This window comes from Bos indicus, chromosome 15 (genome assembly GCF_029378745.1).
Source record: "Bos indicus isolate NIAB-ARS_2022 breed Sahiwal x Tharparkar chromosome 15, NIAB-ARS_B.indTharparkar_mat_pri_1.0, whole genome shotgun sequence".
In the NCBI taxonomy this organism is placed as follows: Eukaryota; Metazoa; Chordata; class Mammalia; order Artiodactyla; family Bovidae; genus Bos; species Bos indicus.
Window position 1 is genome coordinate 68256750 of NC_091774.1, and position 24270 is coordinate 68281019.

Here is a 24270-nt window from a genome sequence, read left to right on the forward strand (position 1 = left end):
ATATCATTTGGTTCCTCTTTCCCAATCGCATGTGCTTATTAAGATTTTTATGATATAGAATGACTCTTTGGAACTATGTTAAATATTTGTGTTATCATGGTATTAGAGATATTTAAATTATTAGTGAGAGAAATTCTCACTAATAGGATTTATCAATTTAAGCCTAGCTTGAATTTTAGGTCATTAAGTGGCAAAATCATTTGTTATTAATTTATTTATTCACTCATTCAACAGTCATTTATTGAGTTTCCATTACAGGATAAGTTCTGAGCTAGGTGCTGAGGAATCAAAGATAAAAAGACAAAATCCTTTCCTCTAGGAGATCTACTCCAAAGAAGAAATAGAAATTTTTTTTAGAGATCATTTTCCATTGATCATATGAAACCTTACTCATCCCCAAATTTTAAAAATGATAAATGAAGGTAAAATGGAACTATGTGTGACTGAAGTAGTGAGGAAGGAGACAAGATAACTCCAGGGCCAGTACTCTTGGTTAGACAAGTTGTACTCTTGTCAACTAAGAGGGTGTCTGTGGGCTGAAATCCAGTTCATACTCCACACACACAGTGCTACAATTTGATCCATTTTGCTTCTGTTGCAAGAAGAGGGGGGTTTTTCTAATTTTCAAAAAGTTCTATAAGGTTAGTGCTGACCATGATCAGCTCTTTCATTTGATAAGATCAATGGCTAATATTTATAGCCTTATTGTGTGTCAGGCATCGTATTTCATGCATAATCTCTTGTTTCATTTGAACAACCCAGTGTTTTTGCTGTTGTTCAGTCACTAAGTTGTGTCTGACTCGTTTGAGACCCCATGCACTGCAGCCCACTAGGCTCCTCTGTCCATGGGATTTCCCAGGCAAGAATACTGGAGTGGGTTGCCATTTCCTTCTCCAGGGGATCTTCCTGACTCAGGGATCAAACTCACATCTCCTGCATGACGTGTGGATTTACCATTGAACCACCAGGGAAGCCCAAACACCCCAAGGAGGGAAACTCCATATTGTTCTCATTTTATAGATGAGAAAACTATGGCTTATAGAGAATATAACTTGCCTAAGCTGGCATTTGAACTAGGCTCTTTATCTCCAGAAGACACTACTTTAAAGACCATGTTGATGAATAATATGCATAGATACACATGCACACACACACATACACATTAAATTCAATCTGATTTTACTATTTTCACTAACGAGTATTTATGCAATATCTGTAGACCAGCAAAGGATTCAAATGGCCAGGAATCTTGTGTTTAGAATTCAGTAATTCTGAGCAGGGATAAATTGCTGTTAAGGGATTCTTGGTTACACTGCTCTATTAATTTAATAGCAGACTCTGACTTTATTACAGTAAATAACATATTCATTAAAATGTTTAAACACTCATGAATGAAGAGAAGAGGCATTAGAGATGCACTCTGGTAGCATAACTAACAAAGCAGTGAAATCATTTCTCTGCATTGGGGAATTCTGAGGAGGTGATCTGCGTGCTCAGTCTCAGGCTCTTTGTCTGTTCCGTGTTTGGCATTCAAACCTGCTTTCTATACCACAAAGGCCAACTTCAGACAGCTAACTATTTGGGAAAGGAGAATCAGCAGCCTCTTGGTGGAATCAAGTAATTAAGAATAATGTAGGCCTTCACAAATAAAAAGTTGTTTTGGATTAGTTTAGGCTAACCCACCACAGGGAAATACCGAGCAGTCCTTCATTCCTGTTGCACGAGCAACACAATTGCCTCTTGAGTGGGGAACTGAAATTGCAAATGTGTTGTGACTGTCGGGTGAGGTCTTATGGGCTCTGGAGATAATTTTGCTTGTGATTCTAATTTCATAGGCTTCAGATCAACTTCTCTAGCGAAGGGTAGCTCCAGAGTGTTCCTGACATCAGAAGTTGGGGCACTTACACACTGATAAGTTAGGCTTCCCTGGTGGCTCAGACTGTAAAGCATCTACCTGCATTGTGGGAGACCCAGGTTCAATCCCTGGGTTGGGAAAATCCCCTGGAAAAGGCAATGGCAACCCACTCAAGTATTCTTGCCTGTAGAATTCCTTGGACAGAGGAGCCTGGTGGGTTACAGTCCATGGGGTCACAAAGGAGTCAGACATGACTGAGCCACTAACACTTTCATGCTGATGAATTAAAATATATAATAGGGGGGTGATTTTCAAAAATAGTATTTTTAATTCATTTTTAACTACTCTTGAAGGTCTTTGAATGGAGCCATGATGCTAGTATGACTGTAGGTGCACAATTCTTTATATGTGGCAGCAAATATTGAGGTCATGTAATGATACAGGCTATAAGAACCCAGGTGGTAACATTGGTAATAAGAGGGGGGAGTCAGGTGGGAGAGAAATAGTATCACACATTGATAAGGGCTTGACTACTCATAACTGAGGCTTCCCAGGTGGCTCTGGGGGCTACAGTCCATAGGGTTGCAAAGAGTTGGATACAACTGAGCATGCACACACTCTTAAATGAATATAAGAGGTGGTGGGGAAAAAAAAAATAGAATTTGTCTTTTTATGCTGCATCCATCACTTAAGTAAGTATTTAGCACCCATTAAGTCTCAGGCAAAGGGCAGTGCTATGGATACAATGATGAAAATATAAAACCCTTGCTCACATGATAGTAATCTAGACAGAGGTACACAGAGTACCCAGGACTAAGAATCTATGATGGAGATGTTTGACTGACTCATGCAAATAAAGGAAGGCTTGCTTCTCTGAATAAGTAATGTAAGAGATGAGGTCTTAAACATGAGACAGGGGTAAACTTGATGAATAAGGGGGATACGATTATTTAGTTTGGGAGAAGTCCCTGTATCAGGTGAGAGGATGATGTAGATGAGGAACTGAGAGGCCAGTGTGGAAAATGACAGAATATTGGCATGGGTGGGAAGAAATTTGGTTTAAGAAATAGGTAGAGGGTGGTGGCAATCATTAATGTGGAAATACATCCAAGTTCTCCAGCTTAACATCTGATTTTGTAGTTTTCTGCTTTCTTGAAATGAGATATGGTAACTGCTTCATAAATCAAAATAGTACAAGAGAATATTGAAAAATGCTTTGGTACATAGTGGCAAGGATCAAATCAAGCCATTACACTCAAGGTGAAAATTTCTAAATGGACTACAATTCCTCTGAGTAGAGATTCATCTGAGAGTGTGAACATCCTTCCAATTGGATGAAAGTGGCTCAAAGAAGAGGAACTGAGTGGGCTGTTCTTCCAACTAATTACAGTCTCATAGTTGCAAAAGAATTTTAACTAGAAGTAAAAGAGTATGTGTGAGAGACAGAGGGAGCAAAAGGCAGTGAAAAGAAAAGGAACATGAGGCAAGGGAAGGGGAAGAAGAGGTAGAGGAGGAAGAGAAAAAGAAGGGAGAGGGGAGAGAGACGGGAAAGAAGTTTTTTAGGATAAAAGGCTTGTTGATAAAAGAACTACGGAATTTACTGGAGTCAGAGATATAACTTTTGAGTTGGACTGCCAAAGAGTCTGGACAACAACACCAGCAACAACAACTACAATAAACAAAAGCAACTACAATAAGCAACCAATTACTGTTGGTCCTGTTTTTATTAAAAGGATGCAGGCTAGAAAATAATTCAGTGGCCAGGGTGAGCTTATATTCTAATTTATTCGGATGTGAAGCTCAATGGAATAATAGACCACTCCCAGAGGCAGAGTCAAGGACAATGGATAATTATACACTGGGCAGTTTCTCTCAATTAACAACACTAGTGTTTAATCATTTCTATCACCAGGTAAATGTTCTTGCAATATCTGCCCAGCAGATTTCAGAACTGCTATGTTCCAGTGATCTGTGTATCACTCACATTCTTCTGCCTTCTGAATGGGACTGTTTACTGTGATTATCCTGTCCTAGTCTTGCCATTGCATTTTGGGTATGTGTATGTCAAATAACGTATATTTCAGTTCATAGGTCTTTGGACCAAAAGGGTGCATGTCCAAACACAACTGCAGACTACTGGGCAGTAGTCAAAGTTAAGGAAGTTAAGCTGGATGCAGTGATTCTACGGGCCTTGGTCTGTCTTTTCTGGTGAAGAAGGATGATACAGATGTAGGAAAGAGAGTGAACTGAAAATTTGATTCAAATAGTGGACTGCAGTAACAGTCTTGTCCATCAAATATTTCATTTTCTTCCTCATTGTGTGATATTTCTTCACTTCATGAACTCGGGTCTGACCCTGCACATGATGTAAACTGGCTAATAAAATGAAAGGGATTCACAATACCCTCCCTTTGAAGCAACCAGCACAACTTCAGATGATTGCTGATCCCTCAGTCTGGGTTCTTCAAAAAAAAAAAAAAAAAAAAGCAGGATTATGTGAAGCTTTAGTCAGCCCACAATAGACATTAGCATGATGGAGAAAGAAACCATTAAAAAAAAATAACTTAAGCGTGAGAGGAGACTGGGATATTTATTACTGCAGGATTACCTCAATTCTCCTGATTGATACATGGCTACATCATGTAGAAACTTTATTTTTTTTTAAAGAGATATTATTATTATTTTTATTGTCTTTATATTTCAGTGCTTATTTAGATTTACCAAAATATTTTATTTTATTTTTATATTTTATTTTATTTTTAAACTTTACATAATTGTATTAGTTTTGCCAAATATCATGTAGAAACTTTAAATCAGTTTTACTTTTGTCTTTATCCTAAGAGCAATGGAAAAGTAATAAAGAATTTTAGCTAGGGCAATTAATATTGCCATGGCTATACTGTTATCCAGCTCATCCTTGACAAGGTCAAGTTTATATGCATTATCTCTATACTGGATACTCTGGACAATTGGTATATAAACTCAGTGAACAAGCCCCAGGTGATTGAAAAGATATCCAAAAGTTGATTTGATATTTTTTTCCCCAATCACTGAACTCTCTCTGTATGTGCCCTCAGAAGAATTCTAGTATTGGATATGAATACCTTCACATGGTGATCATTATAGAGGGTTGATCTACATACGTATTTCCTAGACCTCCAATTCTGTAATCTGGTCCTTTTGAAATGCCTAACCTTGAAGTCATACCATAAACCATTACCCATGGAATATTAGCATTCCATTTACACTAGCAATGAATTGACCATGGTATTTAAGCACAGTCAAGTTTGATATTGAACCCCAGATTTCCACCTTTGAGAGACATCTCAGACCAAGCCCTATACTGGTCATGGTTCTGTCAGGAAAGGGTAAATCACCCTATATAGTTCAAGCAGAATGGGAATAAATGCAGGCAATGACTTGAAAGGTGCAGGAGGAGTAGCAGTAACAAATGGGAGGATATTTTTGATTGAAGACCAAGGAGCTGTTACTGTTTTTAATGAAACCATGAAGGGGAACTTTTAGAAAAATTACCACCAGTGATGCTACTTCAGTTCAGTTGCTCAGTCAGGTCTGACTCTTTGCAACCCCATGAACTGCAGCATGCCAGGCCTCCCTGTCCATCACCAACTCCCAGAGTTTACAAAAACTCATGTCCATTGAGTCGGTGATGCCATCCAACCATCTCATCCTCTGTTGTCCCTTTCTCCTCCAGCCTTCAATCTTTCCCAGCATCAGGGTTTTTTCAAATGAGTCAGCTCTTCGCATCAGGTGGGAAAGTATTGGAGTTTCAGCTTCAACATCAATCCATCCAATGAACATTCATGACTGATCTCCTTTAGGATGGACTGGTTGGATCTCCTTGCAGTCCAAGGGACTCTCAAGAGTCTTCTCTAACACCACAGTTCAAAAGCATCAATTCTTCGGTGCTCAGCCTTCTTCACAGTCCAACTCTCACATCCATACATGACCACAGAAAAAACCATAACCTTGACTAAACGGACCTTTGTTGGCAAACTAATGTCTCTGCTTTTCAATATACTGTCTAGGTTAGTCATAACTTTCCTTCCAAAGAGTAAGAATCTTTTAATTTCATGCCTGCAGTCACCATCTGCAGTGATTTTGGAGCCCAGAAAAATAAAGTCTGACACTGTTTCCACTGTTTCCCCATCTATTTCCCATGAAGTGATGGGACCAGATGCCATGATCTTTGTTTTCTGAATGTTGAGCTTGAAGCCAACTTTTCATTCTCCTCTTCCACTTTCATCAAGAGGCTCTTTAATTCCTCTTCACTTTCTGCCATAAGGGTGGTGTCATCTGCATATCTGAGGTTATTGATATTTCTCCTGGCAATCTTGATTCCAACTTGTGCTTCTTCCAGCCCAGCATTTCTCATGATGTACTCTGCATCTAAGTTAAATAAGCAGGGTGACAATATACAGCCTTGACGTACTCCTTTTCTTATTTGGAACCAGTCTGTTTCATGTTCAGTTCTAACTGTTGCTTCCTGACCTGCATACAGATTTCTCAAGAGGCAGGTCTGGTGGTCTGGTATTCCCATATCTTGAAGAATATTCTACAGTTTATTGTGATCCACACAGTCAAAGGCTTTGGCATAGTCAATAGAGCAGAAATAGATGTTTTTCTGGAACTCTCTTGCTTTTTCAATGATCCAGCAAATGTTGACAATTTGATCTCTGGTTCCTCTGCCTTTTCTAAAACCAGTATGAACATCTGGAAGTTTACGGTTCACACATACTGTTGAAGCCTGGCTTGGAAAATTTTGAGCATTACTTTACTAGCATGTGAGATGAGTGTAATTGTGCGGTAGTTTGAACACTCTTTGGCATTGCCTTTATTAGGGATTGGAATGAAAACTGACTTTTTCCAGTCCCATGGCGACTGCTGAGTTTTCCAAATTTTCTGGCATATTGAGTGCAGAGCTTTCAAAGCATCATTTTTAGGATTTGAAATAGTTCAACTGGAATTCCATCACCTCCACTAGCTTTGTTCATAGTGATGCTTCCTAAGTCCCACTTGACTTCACATTCCAGGATGTCTGGCTCTAGGTGAGTGATCACACCTTCATGAATATCTGGGTCGTGAAGATCTTTTTGTACAGTTCTTCTGTGTATTCTTGCCACCTCTTCTTAATATCTTCTGCTTCTGTTAGATCCATACCATTTCTGTCCTTTATTGAGCCCCTCTTTGCATGAAATATTCCCTTGTTATCTGTAATTTTCTTGAAGAGATCTCTAATCTTTCCCATTCTGTGGTTTTCCTCTTTTTCTTTGCACTGATCACTAGGGAAGGTTTTCTTTTCTCTCCTTGCTTTTCTTTGGAAACAAACTATTATTGCCGAGTAAGAATATAGACATTTGTCCTACTACTGAATTTCGTGAAACTTCCACTGACTCACCTGTTATGTGCCACTGTAACCAATTTCCCTACCAATACTACAGCTGCTGTCTTAACTGCCCCCATAATTAGAATAAAGTACCCCCCCCCCCCTTTCTATCACCTTCTGTTCTCCTTTCAGTGCATTAGAAGAATCCAGAAAACTCAGCAATGGTCGGGGGAGTCTGATATGTAGTTTGTAGGTATTTAGCCCTACAAAAGCATATTTAGAGAGAATGGGAAGCTGAAAGCCAGTGGGTACTTGGGGCAGAAAGGCCCTGCAATCCCATTTCAACCTAACAGAGACCACTGCACTCTTAGTTTCCCTCCTGTTTCATTAGTGGTTTCTCCTTAGTTCTCTATGCTACTTTCTTTTCATCATCCTGATCTCCAAATACTGTAGTGCACAAGGCTCAAACCTCAGGACTGTGTTCTTTTTTCATACATTTCTTCTCAAGGGTATCCTCTGCAATATCATGATATAATCTGTAGATCGACCATGTATTATCTTCAGTTCCAAACCCCAGACTTCCAGTCACTTGAACAGTTCTCAAGACAGACTTATTCATACTTAAAACTTAGCATATCCCCAAACAGATCTCTCTTTTTTTTTTCTCCCTTCTCCTCCACCACCACCTCTAAAAACAAACAGCAAGAACAACTGAATGACCGGTAGTGTCCTCTTCCCAGTTGTTGAGTCCAAATACTTGGTAGTTATTTCTGATCTCTATATTTCCCTAAGATACATACACATACACACACACACATACACACACACACACACACACACACACACACACACACACACACACACCCTGTCTGCTTCATCTTCAAGATAAATTAAATGTCTATTTCCCTTGACTTCTCAAGTCATGACCTTTCTAATTTTGCAACCATCATTTTTTTTTTCTGGACTACTTGAGTAGACCCATAACTAGTTCTCTTCTTTCACTGTTAATATCCTCTACAGAGTCTATGCCACACAGCAGCCAGAATAACCTTAAAAAATTTAAAGAGGTTAAGTAACTTTTCTTATCAAATTTCTCTAAAGAATTGCCATCTCACTCAAAATAATTCCTACAATTTCTTTAGGTAGCTTCTCAAAATCACCTTATTAGAGAAACTTTTCATGATTATTGTATCAAAAAAGTTTTTCTCCACATGTTCTGTATCTTTCCCCTGATTTTTTCTTATCACTTACCATTCCTTTCCTTTATCTGTATAACTATTTCTTTATGTAATCCTGTATCTTTGTTTATTGCTTATCTCCGGCTGCTAAAACATTTTGCTTCATGAAAGCAGGTATTTTATTTTATTCACTGATATTTCCCAGTCTCTAGAATAATGCCTGACCCTGAGTAGATGATTTACCATATACTTATTGAATGAATTAATAGATGAATGGATGAATATACAAATGCAGTAAGAAAAACAGATTGCACTGGAGAGATTCCAGAGTAGTTACAACTTGGATGGGAAGTTACTGATGTATGATGGTAGCTTAAACTAGGATGGTGGTTGTTATGATAGTGGAGGGAGGGGAGGATATACTTTCAAGAGGTATTTATAGAGTAACAGCTTCTGATGGTCAATTACATGTAGGTGGTGAGGAAGAATTCAGTGCTAAAGATGCCACCTAGATTTCTGACTTGTGCAACTTGATTAATGATGGTGCTGTTTTCTGAAAAGAAGTAATAGAAAGGAAACTGATTTAAAGGGAAAAAAAATCATGAATCCAGTTTTGAATGTTTAATTTTAACCATATGCATGCAGACCCAACCTCTATATCTATAGTATATCTCTACTTCAAATCCCTAGATTAATCTCAAAACACGAATAATGAAGAAGCTATTTATGTTTCTGATCTCTAGGGTTCTTGATGAAAGTATAAATAATTACTAGAGATTTCTTCCTTACCCCCACTCATAGGAAACTATATTTCTTCTTGTTACCCAAGGCACCTTCCTCTCCCCAAATCTGGTGCAAGAAAATATCTAAAGCAAATCACTTACACCATAGTGTGAATTTCAGTCCATGAAACATTATTAGCAAGTCTGCCTCATCTCCAACAATGTAATAAAATCTCCAATCTTGTCCCCACTTAGACATTTCAGGCAAGAGTAAGCAGGAAGGCAGGTGAGATCACTGCAAGAATAATAACCTATACATGATATTATATAGATCAAATTATAATCTAGGCCTTTTTTTATACAGGATAAATTCTGGGTTCATCTTGATAATATCAGAGTTGAGTAGCTAAAGCATTTTAGCTTCATTTCCATTTGCCAAGTAAATGGATCCTCAGCCCCAAGAATTTCAAGCTCAAATAGGCAGATAGATCTTTTTTCCTATGATTTTGCCTATCTACTATTCATGAGATTATATTGATCTGCAGGGTAATTTAAACCCATTTTTAAAAATATGGCTAAATCGTAGGTTTATTTTAATAATCTCTCTATGTAAATGGCTGGTTGCCTGGGTGACACATTATAGCTTCTTCTGTGGGCACATCAAGAAAATAAATTGCTTAGCAATAAAAACTTGAAAAGGATGAGGACTGATATAGTAAATCTTTTATGATAAATCTACCTTTTCAATGTCTTTCTGAAATGAGGTGTCTCATCCCCAAGGAGGTATTTTTGCTGGATATGAAAACCACCATTCTGATTAAAATAGCAGAGTAAACTGAATTAATTAAATGTTAATTATGCCCCAAATAAAAACGTGTTTACATGACGCACGAGCAAAGAGTTCTTTTCTTCCCTCTTGAAGCCAAAGACTTTATTTATTTACTTACCATCTATCCATTTGAGACGTTTGAGGCTGATTCTATGGGAAATGTTGAACATGAATATACTAGATTTGCTACAATTGACAGCCTCTTAGTTTGTTACATGATAGAAAAGCTTTTAATAATTCAAGTGTCTTGGTTGGAGGTTCTCAGCTATGTTCCTCCTGGGCGTGTTTTGTGGGCTAAATTATATAACACTTCAAAATATGTATTAGAGTTCTAATACCCACTCTCAGAACGTGAGCTTATTTGGAAATAGGGTTGTTGTTAATGTTATTTCATACACTTTAGGGTGGGCTTTTCACCCAAGATGACTGGTGCTCTTAGAAGAGGAGAGAGAGAAAGACAGAGAACACAGGGAGAGGATGATCATGGAAGCAGAGACTAGAGCGATGTATCTAGAAGCCAAGGAGTGTCAAAGATTGCTGGCAACGTCAGAACCTACGAGAAAACATGGGCCAGCTTCCACTCTAGACCCTTCAGAGAAAACACAGCCCCACTGATACCTTGTTCTCAACTTCTAGCCTCCAGAACTGTAAGACATTAACTTTTGTTTTTAGCATTCCCGGTTAGTGGTTCTGTGTTACAGCTGCCTTAGGCAACTGATTCAGAATGGCTGGCTGTGCATGCGCAAACAAGATATAAAGCAGTTTCGAGATGAGAAGTTAGACAAGAAATGCCATGAAGAAAACTTATAGGATGACTGGTCGCCAACTATTGTCAAGTGAGATGGATTCTACACCCCTAGACCAATCACTGCAGAATGCAGTGCATTTCACTCAGTGGGCTGCTGAACACAAACCAGCTTGTTAAGTCATCAGTCACTCTCAAGTGTTCAGTAATGGAAGCAAAAGACAACATGTTATTTACTCAGAAAATGCTCTTGAAATTGAACAATGGAAGAGTTAAATAACAGCTTCTGTGTTCCTGCTTCCCACTCTTCTGCTTGATTTCTCATCTTATGTGACTATAACATTAAGAGCCTCATGGAAACCATTGATGGCTATAATATGGCTCAAGGGGAAATGCCCAACTATGAAATAGGAAGGGAAAAAAGGGTTGTAAAAGCATTGATACATAACAGTCTCCACTGGAATTTATCTGTTTCAGTGATCACCAAACCTATATTCAACACTCTGGTTATACAGTCTAAAACCAATTGGAAGAAAAATGAAATATTCCATAAACCATAGGAACATTTTCTCTCTGTAGCATCAGGTATTTGAGTATTTGATGGTATATTTATTGTATTTCCTAATATTCTTAATTAAATTAAGTTGGCTTCATTCAATCAAGTCCTGAAAAGTAAATTCCAATCTGGAATTCTAAATGTGTAACAAGATTGCTTAGAGAACTCTACATATATGCACACACCCATATATAAAGCAGCTAGCATAGGGCAATATTATATATAGATATTGAACAATGATATTGAACATAGATATTGAATGTATACCTATATCTATTGATACAGATGTATCTTAATGCCAACTCCACTAGAATACAATTAACTTCTGCCTGTGCTTTTCCGTCTTGCCTTGTAGAGTTTTTCCTTGTGAACGCACAGTAAATATTCAGATAAAGATTCAGTATGACTCTTGTGAGTTTTGTAGTTCTTTCTCTATGTTATCTCCATTTCCTCCACTACCCTGATCTTCAAATTCTAGCCTTCTATCCATCCTGAACTTTGGGCTTTGTCTCAACTCAGTAAGACCACCATCCTTTGCTTGGTACAGCCTGCCTATGCCTTCATTGAGAAAGTATCTTCAAGTAGAAAGCTCAGGCAACCTGAATTTTCCACTGCTTATGTTCTTTCAGGTTCTGTTTCACCTGACTTCCAAAGACTAAACTTTATCATTTTGTATATTTCATTTAGTGTTTTTGTTATTCATGGTGAAAGCGCACACCCTCAAATTTATTCCTTTGTTTCTAGATATACAACTCTATGAGCTACTTATTTACATAAAGTGTATTCAACCTCTTTTAAATTTTCTTAAAATACAAATTTTATGTTCCTTTATAGTCTTCAAGTGATCAGATCTTTTATGCTTAATGGCTCTTTTTTTCCACCTTTTATCCTTTTTTATTTCATTTTCATTTTCAAATAAAATCAGGTTCCTATTAAAAACAATAGCATACTTAATGTGTTTGTTGGGACTTACTGCTGGTTCATACCTGTTTGTCCAATGGGTCTCTTGAGTGTGATGGCTGCAATTCCCTGAGGGTATCTAAGTGAGAATTTGGAAATAAGACTACTTCTAAACTACACTCACACTATAATTAAGGAGAGCAGTATTCAGTGACAAGATCCACAACAGCAGTTTAGTTCTTCCAAGGCCGCTCTTCTCCATTTCTTTAGGGAGTATTTCTCATGTTTTGGCCTGAGGATAAACATTCTGCTGCCAAGTCAAAATTCTAGAATAGGTAGGAGTGTTATTTAAGCAGCTATCCCATAAAAAAAATTATTATTATTATTCAATTACTCTTTCTGATTTCTACCCAGTTACCATTTCTTCTCTGAAAACTTGATAGCTTTGCATTTAGAGACTTATTTTTCTATCACCAGGATGAATGGCTCCCAAGTCAATTAAAAAAAGTTCTCCTTTGTGTTTTAGGCTATATAATTCCTCCAGTATATACTTTATTTCTTCTAGAAATAATTTGAAATCTTTTGACTGCTAAAGGTCCCCTCTCTCATTCTTACTCATTCTCTCTACTACTATGGACTAACTTATTATCTGTTGTCTTTCTTACTTTTCATTTTATAAGGATTTTCTCAATCTGCTCGTTTGCACATGGCCAAGCTTTTTATTGAGATCGTTTTACATTTTCAAAATTCCTTGTCTCTTCTTCCATACACTGTATATAAGATATGGTTATCTTTCTAGCCAGCATTATTTGAGAATAAATCTAAAGCTACAATATGTATGAAAGTGTTTATAATTATGAACAACTGAGTAAATATTTTGGGCACAATGCTCCTATTAAGCACCTTTTTTTAAAGGAAGGAAAAATAAAGTGTTATCCTCTCAAGAGTTTTGTAGAGTTTAATAAGAAATGGTCATTTGTATTATTTTTTATTGGTAGCTATCGGGTTTGTGAGGTTTGGGCTCAGTGAGTTTAGGCAGTGCTTTGTGCAAGTATATAGAGCTCACAAACCGTGCAGCCTGGTCTTTCATCCATGCCATTGAACACAATCACTTTGGGCATTCATTTGTGAGTAATGGACTACCATAATGAAAATTCTGGAAAGGCTCCACTTCCTTCTGCTTCCTGATGGGCTCTTGAATATGACTGTGTCATTTCTGGCAACATTCTCATGTGGACCTGGCTTAGGAGATAACTCTCCCTATATATATAAGAAGTGGGGAGCCAGTTTGTTTCACAGTGAACGTAGCTCAGGTTCTAAGGAAAAGAATTAACTATTTAAATTAACATTTAATGAGCACTTCCCTTGTGGTCCTGTGGTTAAGCTCCCAATGCAAGGGGCCTGGGTTCGATCCCTTGTCAGGGTACTAGATCCCACATGCTGCAACTAAGAACCCAATGCCCCAAATAAATTTTTTTTTAAATTAAAAAAATAAATGAGCATAATGAGTAAAAGAGAAGCTTTTACTCAGTTCTCTTTTACTTAAGTATCAGGTAAAGAATAGTTTCTAGCTTCATCTGTGTTTCCTTCCAGTTACCGTCATGATTTCCAGATATCAAAAGGTACTAAATGGATTTTACATGTTCTGTAATTTTATAAGCCATCATGTAACTCCCAAAATCATCACTACCAGGGATATAAGTTGCCTCTGCTGAACTGCCCCACCCAAAACCCAACTCCAGAATTCAATTTCATGTAGCATGTTTCAGAACTCAGTGAACCTTTAGCCCAGAATTCATGTTGGAAGGATAGTTTTTAATAACTTGTGAACTCATTATTCTCAAGCTTGTATGCTTTTGCTGATTTGAAAATAACTGCCAGAAACACTGCTATAAGCTATATCTACTTCGTTAAATCTTGCCCATTTTTACATGTAAACATTGTCTACTCCATTTCATATGGCTTTTGAAGATTTTCAAGCTTAGACAGTTACAGAAAGGATAATTATTAATAAGCAATATCCTCCATGTTTCATGTTCTTTCCCCCAGTAGTATTTTATATTTCACTTCTAACATCTTACCAGAATACTTCTGAAAGGAAGAATTTCAAATTAAAGTGATATGTATTTCTTATAAAATTTATTGCCAGGAAGACAAATTTTTTTTTTTTTTATACATCTCAAGAAAATTAATTAAAAGGTACTAACCAAAAGGAAGGCTTCCCAGGTGGCACTAGTGGTAAAGAAACCAAAAGGAAGGTGAGCCTATGGGTAGTTCAATTGGTAGTTCTCTCCTCATCTAATATGAGCAGTGTTTATCAAAAACTTTCCCCATGCTATATTGAAAAATATATATTCCCTTGTTACTAAGCAGATACATCTATATATACACAAATACATACAAAAAATTAAATTTGTTCAAATTCATTTAAGTTGTATATTATTTTTGTCTATTACATTTTAAAAACTGGTGATTTTGACTGTGATCCATTTCATTACTAATGACATAGCATATAAAGACCCTTTGTAATGAGAAACTGTCATTGTGTCAGCAAGAGTTAGAAAATCTCACCCCTCATTTTGGCCACTAGAGTGTGAATATGGGGCTTGGTCTGTTCTAAATCCCTGGTGGCTCAGCAGTAAAGAATCTGCCTGCAATGCAGGAATCCCAGGAAATGCGGTTCAATCCTTGGGTCCGGAAGATCCCCTGGAGGGAGGGCATGGCAACCCTCCAGTGTTCTTGCCTGGAGAATCCAATGGACAGAGGAGCCTGGCAGGCTACAGTCCATGCGATGGCAGAGAGTTGGACATGACCCAAGCAATGACTGAAGTGACTTAGCATGCAGGCATGCTCTTTCCAGAAGGGGATACTGAAACTTAGTATTTTTTAATTTGAAACACAGTATCATGGCTCAGATGGTAAAGAATCCACCTGAAAAGGGGAAGACCTGGGTTCGATCGCTGAGTTGGAAGTTGCCCTGGAGGAGGGCATGGCAACCCACTCCAGTATTTTTGCCTGGAGAAATCGCCATGGACAGAGGATCCTGGCGGGCTACAGTCCATGGTGTCATAAAGAGTCAGACTAGACTGAGTGACTAAGCACAGCACATATATATTTATAGAATTACATAAAATGAAGAACTTAATGACATCATTATACCTGTATAAACAACACCAAGGATAAGAAACAGCAATGTGGGGATGAGTTATTTAAATTTATTTTATATTTGAGTATTGTTGTTCAGTCACTAAGTTATATCCAGCTGTTTGCAATCACAGGGATTGCAGTGCGCCAGGCTTCCCTGTCCTTATATTTGAGTATAGTTGATTAACAATGTTGTGTTAGTTCCAGGTGTACAGCAAAATGATTCAGTTATACATATACTGAATATCTATTCTTCTTCAAAGTATTTTCCCATTTAGATTATTACAGAATACTGAGAAAAGTTCCCTTTGATGTCCTCCCATCCCTGTACAATCAGTATCTCTTCCATTCTCTACCCATTTTCTCCAAAGGTTAGTGCTATCTTGATTTAATCATTTTATTGGATTTTTATCTGCTACCTAAGCATTTATCAATTTATCAATGCCAAAGAATGCTCAAACTACCACACAATTGCACTCATCTCATATGCTAGTAAAGTACTGCTCAAAATTCTCCAAGCCAGGCTTCAGCAATACGTGAACCTGAACTTCCAGATGTTCAAGCTAGTTTTGGAAAAGGCAGAGGAACCAGCGATCAAATTGCCAACATCTGCTGGATCATGGAAAAAGCAAGAGAGCTCCAGAAAAACATCTATTTCTGCTCTATTGACTATGCCAAAGCCTTTGACTGTGTGGATCACAATAAACTGTGGAAAATTCTGAAAGAAATGAGAATACCAGACCACCTGACCTGCCTCCTGAAAACCTATATGCAGGTCAGGAAGCAACAGTTAGAGAACTGGACATGAAACAACAGACTGGTTCCAAATAGGAAAATGAGTACGTCAAGGCTGTATATTGTCACCCGGCTTATTTAACTTAGATGAAGAGTACATCATGAGAAACGCTGGACTGGAAGAAGCACAAGCTGGAATCAAGATTGCCAGGAGAAATATCAATCACCTCAGATATGCAGATGCCACCACCGTATGGCAGAAAGTGAAGAGGAACTCAAAAGCCTCTTGATGAAAGTGAAAGTGGAGAGTGAAAAAGTTGGCTTAAAGCTCAACATTCAGAAAACAAAGATCATGGCATCTGGTCCCATCACTTCATGGGAAATAGATGGGGAAACAGTGAAAACAGTGTCAGACTTTATTTTTTGGGGCTCTAAAATCACTGCAGATGGTGATGGCAGCCATGAAATTTAAAGACGCTTACTCCTTGGAAGGAAAGTTTTGACCAACCTAGATAGCATATTCAAAAGCAGAGACATTACTTTGCCAACAAAGGTCCATCTAGTCAAGGCTATGGTTTTTCCAGTGGTCATGTATGGATGTGAGAGTTGGACTGTGAAGAAGGCTGAGAGCCGAAGAATTGATGCTTTTGAACTGTGGTGTTGGAGAAGCCTCTTGAGAGTCCCTTGGACTTCAAGGAGATCCAACCATTCCATTCTAAAGGAGATCCAACCAGTCCATTCTAAAGGAGATCAGTCCTGGGTGTTCATTGGAAGGACTGATGCTAAAGCTGAAACTCCAATAACTTTGGCCCCCTCATGGGAAGAGTTGACTCACTGGAAAAGACTGATGCTGGGAGGGTTTGGAGGAAGGAGGAGAAGGGGATGACAGAGGATGAGATGGCTGGATGGCATCACCGACTCGATGGACGTGAGTCTGAGTGAACTCCAGGAGATCGTGATGGACAGGGAGGCCTGGCGTGCTGCAATTCATGGGGTCGCAAAGAGTCGGACACGACTGAGCGACTAAACTGAACTGAAGAATTTATCTTTCAATACTATAATGAGATTTTTCCCTTTAAAATTTTATATTCCTGAATGTTAATATGTATGCTTTAATGTTTTCTTTTGTTAATCATTACTTTTATAAGATCCATCTTTGACGTTGCAAGTAGCTATAGCTGATTCATTGTTCTTGCTGTATCATGTTCTATATTTGCAATTTACTGTTTGTTACTTAAAAGATATTAACATTGTTTCTTGTCTGATGCTACTACAATTAACAGTAGTATGAATATTAGTCTACACGGTCTTTGGTATACATGTCACATGTCTGAAGTGTATACATTGAGCATTGGAACTGCTCAATCATAAGGTTTATGCTCAATGTTAGTGGAAAATGATAGTCTTATTCCAAAGCAGTAGCTTCAGTTTACACGCCCATCTGGAATGTAGAGAATTCCAGTTGACCTACATTCTTACCAACACTTAATATGGACAGAGTTTTTATTTTAGTCAAACTGTTCCATATGTGTATTAAGCTCATTCTGGATATAATTTCCTTTCACTGACTAATGACACTGAGCCACTTTTCCTGTAGTTTAAAGCCATCTGCAAATCCTATTTTATTCAACTCCTGTTCAAGTCCTTTGATTTTAACTGGATTGTCTATATTTTTGTAATGGATTCATGGAAGTATTTTATATTTTTGGAAATAAATTATTTTCAGTTATAAGCATCTCAATACTTTGTCCCATTGCTATTTTACTGTTAATAGAAAAATTAGTTTTAAAGCAAAGAAGTTTATCTTTCCCTTCAATAAATTTGTGTCCTTTTCAAGACAATATACTTCTTATCACAACCCTCTATCTTTATAGAGGTAACCACTGGCTGTTGTACTAATTATATCCTGTTTTTGAAAAGTGTATATTTAAAATCTTTTTATGTACCCCTACATAATTAAAAAAAAACTTTTGTTATACATTATTTAAAGTGTCATACTTGATATATTTTTATGTATTGTTTCTTTTGATCAATATCTTATGTATACTTGTCCATATATTTCCATCAGTGAATATTCCATTATAGGCACATAATCTTTATGATTTATAGATAATTAGGTCTATTTCTGAGATCTCTAATTTACTTCATTTGTCTATTTTTGCATCAATATTTCACTACTTCCCTTATAGCTCAGTTGGTAAAGAATCCTCCTGCAAAGCAGGAGACCCCAGTTTGATTCCTGGGTCAGGAATATCCCCTGGAGAAGGGATAGGCTACCCACTCCAATATTCTTGGGCTTCCCTTGTGGCTCAGCTGGTAAAGAATCTGCCCACCAAAGCAGGAGATGCAGGTTTGATCCCTGGCTTGGAGAAGATCCCTTGGGAATGAAATGGCAACCCACTCCAGTATTGTTGCCTGGGAAATCCCATGGACAGAGGAGCCTGGTGGGCTGCAGTCCATGGGATTGTGAGAGTTGGACGTGACTTAGTGACTAAACAACAGTATCTTTTACATTCTTTTTCTATTTTATTAATCATTTATCTATTTTTGTATTTGGAGAAGAGAGTGGCTTACAACAAAGAGCAGCAATTCTTATTTCACCTAGTTTCTACTATCTGGATTTGGAGCAGTAGTCCAGACTAGAGATGACTACGGCTTAGGCTAAAGTCGTGATAGCGGACAGAACTGTCTCAATTTGAGATACATTTTCTATCAAATTTTATAAAAGTTTCATATGAATGTCTGCAGTAAGACACCTAGGAGCTGTAAAAATATCTCAATCTTCTTTTTGCAGCAATGGAATAGATTTAGTATCATTATTGAAGTGGGAGAAATTAGAAGAGAAATGTTGCTTTTAGGGGGCTGCAGTTCATAGTTTACTTCTGGACATGTTGAGATAAAATGTTTGTGGGACACAGAAATGGACACATCCAGCGGATTGTTGGATATACAAGAGCCTTTGTAGAGAAACCTGGTCTAGAGACAAAACATTGGCAGTTGTCAGCATACAAATGTATCTAAAAACACTTTCTCCAGTTGATGTTTTTGCTCTAGTCAGTCACATGTGTGTGCTAATTCTGACCTAAGCTTCCGAACTTCTGCAGGCAGGTCTTACAACCACCCTCTCCATTTCACATGATTCCAGAGCTTTCTTCTACTCAGCTTATTCTTAACATTTAAACAGAAAGGACATAAAAATGGCTCATGACTAAATCCAGTGAATACGGGTTGACTTATGAAGAAATGGGTATGGAATAGAACATTGGATTATCCAGGTAAATACGAGATTGGAACTTTTGTCTGATTTGTTATGTCTTCTAACATCATTTGAGTTATGTCACATGCATATTTTTCTTTTAAACAGACAAAGTTTATGTGAACTCTTCTTTCATAATTTAAAGGTTTTTCAGAAACAAGATCCATCATAAATATAAAGGCATATTCTCAAGAATGCAATCAATGACTTAGTTTGTGAAAATGAATAAATGAAAACTTCATTTATTGTTTCTGAAGAGGCTTAAAATAATAATAGATATACTATTCTACATCTTCTTATATTCAGATCCTCATTAGTGAAAACTGCCAAAATTCATCTAATCAAATGGTAGGTCAGTTTTCATAGCAATATTTAAAAATAGAGTATGTTCCAAACTCTAGAAAAAATTTCAGAAAGTATGATTTTGAATTCCATGATTAGTAGTGCAATCATATTACCAACATATGATAGGCAAAATGATGTGGAACTCTATAACTACCTGTAAGTATATTTGAAACTTTGAGTAGTCCTTCCCCCAAAGGAAAAACAGAGAATGAAGAATCAGAAAATGAAGAATAGAAAACATGTATTTGAGGAAAAACAATGCAACTGGTTCCATATTCTTGAATAAACTTTAATTCTGTTAAAATATTTGATAACAGTGCAGTGCTTTAAACATAAGATCCTCTGTTATCTATTCTATAGGTTACAATAATTATTCCCAAACAAATCTGAATTAGTAAAGTGAAAAATAAGGAAACTTTCTGCTTTAAAACAACATAATCAAAAAACTGAAGTATCTTAATAGAAATTTACAGACAAAGTCTTATCAGGTTCATTTCCTGACCTGATTTTCCATCTGATGTGAAGAGCTCTCCCTGGCTCACTGGGCCTGCACCTGATTTAGTCTTCTGCTGAGTCTTTGCTACCAAAAGTGAAGTAGTTAAGAGAGTTTAATAAGTGCCATTATAATGAACAATCAGTCTCTGGATGCTGTGCTTTAAAAAGCCAATAAGCTGACTTTGACTGCATGACTTTAACTCTGTTAATTAAAGCAAGTGCTGTTCAAGGGAAATGAGAGGTGGATGATGGAGGTAACTGGCTTTCTGTTCTTTTTCCCTCTCCCATTCCTACCCTCACCTACGTGGAAGGAAGATGGGCTGGAGATGTAATAGGGATGCAGGCCACTTAGTAAGTGCTGAATTACATTCAGGTCTGTTCATTAGCCTGGGACTTATTGTCAGCCAGTTAATGGAACATTAATTAAAAAGCATATTCAATGAGGTGAGGATCATTTTCATGTGGAAGGTTTCTACCTGTCTTTGAAACCCAGCTAATTATCATCATTTCACAGAACACCAAACCTTGGTGGCATTTAATAAAATATATCTTGTGACAGCAGCATGTCTGAAGGAGCAGTAGTGTAGGCAGCTACCAAATTGGCAATGTGACTGGAAGTTAAGAAAGAATTTAAGAGAGCTTTAAAACTCTAAAAGAGGAAATGTGCACGTTAAAACTATGCTTTTTTGTTACTTTAAATGTATTTTACAAAAAAGATGCCTATAAATACTAGGAAGTTTTTTCATTTGATGGGTAGAATTTCTCTTCCTTTTATTTCCCAAGTCATTCTATTTTACCTTTGTGCTCAGAAATTCAACCAAAATGTTGTTTTCTAGATAAAGTTTATGATATTGAAAGAAATACATTTGAATTAAGTTTTAAATATATTTTATATGCCTACTAAGGTAAGGTCACTGTTCTAAAGACTAAATTTTAATTTTGTTCACAAAATTGTGTCACAATACACAAATAGAACAAAACTCTTGATCTTGTGGTGACTTATACTCTTGAAAGTTTGGAAGATATACACTTCATACAGGTGTACTAAATTAATGGCAATGTTTGACAACTTTTAGTTTTTAAGGCGGAGAAGGCAATCACACCCCACTCCAGTACTTTTGCCTAGAGAGTCCCATGGATGGGGGAGCCTGGTGGGCTGCAGTCCATGGGGTCACTGAGAGTCAGACATGACTGAGTGACTTCACTTTCACTTTTCACTTTCATGCATTGGAGAAGGAAATGGCAACCCACTCCAGTGTTCTTGCATGGAGAATCCCAGGGATGGGGAACCTGGTGGGCTGCCGTCGATGGGGTTGCACAGAGTCATACACGACTGAAATGAATTAGCAGCAGCAGCAGTTTTCAAAGAAAATTTGATTTTAGTAGTTTATCACCGTTCAAAATACTATACAATTAATAATCATGGTAAAAAGAACACTAAAATTTAGCTGTACTTATATAAATACATATATATGTAGTGTGTGTGTGTGTGTGTGTGTGTGTGTGTGTGTGTATACTTATATATTCTAAGCCATGAAATTAAAGGATGCTTGGCTTTTTGGAAGAAAAGCTATGACCAGCCTAGACAGCATATTAAAAAGGAGAGACATTATTTTGCCAACAAAGGTCCGTCTAGTCAAAGCTATGATTTTTCTAGTAGTCATGTATGGATGCAAGAGCTGGGCGATAAAGAAAGCTGAGCACCAAAGAACTGATGCCTTTAAACTGTGGTGTTGGAGAAGACTCTTGAGAGTCCCTTGGACTGCAAGGAGATCCAACCAGTCCATCCTAAAGGAAATCAGTCCTGAATATTCTTTGGAAGGACTAATGCTTAAACTCCAATACTTTGGCCTCCTGATGAGAAGAACTAACCCTTTGGAAAAAACCCTGATGCTGGCAAAGATTGAGGGCAGAAAGGGATGACAGAGGATGAGGTGGTTGGATGGCATCACTGACGTGATGGACATGAGTTTGAATAAGCTCCAGGAATTGGCGATGGACAGGGAAGCCTGGCGTGGTGCAGTCCATGGGATCACAAAGTGTTGGACATGACTGAGCGACTGAACTAAACTGATGTATTATAAGATAATTATTATGTTTAATATGTACCAAGCACAGTCTCTGTGCTTTATAATCATTAGCTCCTTCAGCATTCCCTTTGTCTCCACTTTACAGATTAGAGAACTGAAGGAAAATCATCCAAGGTTTCAGAGATGGTATATGTCCCAGCCTGGATTCAAATCAGGCCTGTCTTTACTCCAAGCATACACTTTAAGCCACCATACTCCACTGATAGCTACTAGCCAGTTATTGTTGTCTTTTGTATTCTAAAAAGTGGTCATGGTGTAAAATGATTAAATACATTTTTATAAGTGGAAACATGCGTATGAGAGGAAAAAAGATTCTAGAGTCAGATATAAAAATTTTAGTGCCAGACTGTCAAGTTGAAATATATTTTTTGAAAGATGAAAGAAAAAAAGAAAAACACTAAAACTCAATTAACTGTTGCTCTACAGATAACCCAGAGATATAAATTAATTACATACACGTACTAGTATGTAAAGTTCGTGTCTTATGGTTTTAAGAGCTCCAGAAATCCTGTGTATTTGTGGATGGGCTTACCTTTTCGTCCTCTGGTACTTATAGCCTCATCACTATCATCTGCCTTGATGTACAGGACAAATCCCATCCTACCCTTCATCCCTGTCTATAGCAATCTAAAATACCAATGTTATCCCTCATCCCCAGAATTTCACATTGTTCCACACATTTCCTGTTATTCTTCACGACAAAAATCCTTTGTATCATCAAACTCTTGTCTGTTTTCTCCTTTCTCTCCTGGGATTCTCTCTCCCAAGGATACTGTTTCCCTTGCAGCTCTCTTTAAGATGTGACCATCAGTCTGCAAAACTCTTATTCTTGGAATTAAGAGTACGTGTCCTTTGGGTCTTCATTGCTGTTTTCATTAGCTTTTAATCTCATAATCTTATGTTCTTAGATTTCTAACAACTACCTTAACTCACTGCAGTCACCTTTAGACCTCTGCATTATTCAGCTTCAATCTTTAGAGATTTTTCATTTCAGGTTTACAGTCATTCTCTCCAATACTATTCCAGTGTTAATTCAGGTGATTTCAATACCCATGCAGATGATCCTTCCAATGCCATGACTTACTAGATCTTTAATTTTCTTTTTTCTGATTATCTGGTGCTGCCCCCACTTTAACTCTTCATTTCTGTGGCTGTCAAGTAGGCTTATCATTGACCACTTCAGTTCCTCTACAATCTTAATCTCAATTTTAAACAACACATTTCAGATTACACTTCAATGTCTTTCCCATTTCACTCCTTCAAGAACCCTAATTCCAACATTCCTTTAGCTGAACCCAGATTTACAATTTATTATTGATATCTACTTTGCACTTTTCCTTCCATAACATTCTTATTTTTAAACCAATTTATATCCATGCTCCACCATCATCATCATATTGTTATTTGTTTCACCTTTCATCATATTTAAAATTCAAACTGTAATCAAAATCCCTACTTATATGTACCTGATCATTGCATCAATAAAGCAACTAATTGTTACAAAGGAAAAACTCAGAAAATGTACTGACAGGTTTCATTCTAAATTTATGACACTGACCAGAAATTGTCCCTTAGGGTATAGCCACGTAATTCTGTTACATTTCTCTGCTTCACTCAGACCTCCATTATACTAGATAATTACACTTTCTCCTGTCCTCAAAACTCCAAATTTTTCTGTATCCACCTCCTTCTAAACTTATGATTTGCATTTGTACTTTACCAAAATAAATACATAAAAGGCCATTTTTCTGCTCCCAGTATCACACCTATGTACTTCCCTGCATCTATAACCCAATTCTTACCTTTCCCTCATTCCCAGAAGTGGACTCTCTGTATTCCTAGAGACAATCTCTTGAATACTTTTTTTTCCTTTTTCAGCTATTCAAGGCCATAGATCCAATAATAAAGTTGTTCCTTGTATGATCAATTTTCTCTTTCAACTGGAAAACAGTATAGTTTCTACATAAGCTATGGTTTCTGCTAGTGAAATACTTTTTATAAGTCCTGAAACAAAAATTCTAAAAGCACCTTACCTATACATTGCATTCTAGCTACCACTCCACTTCTCTGTGC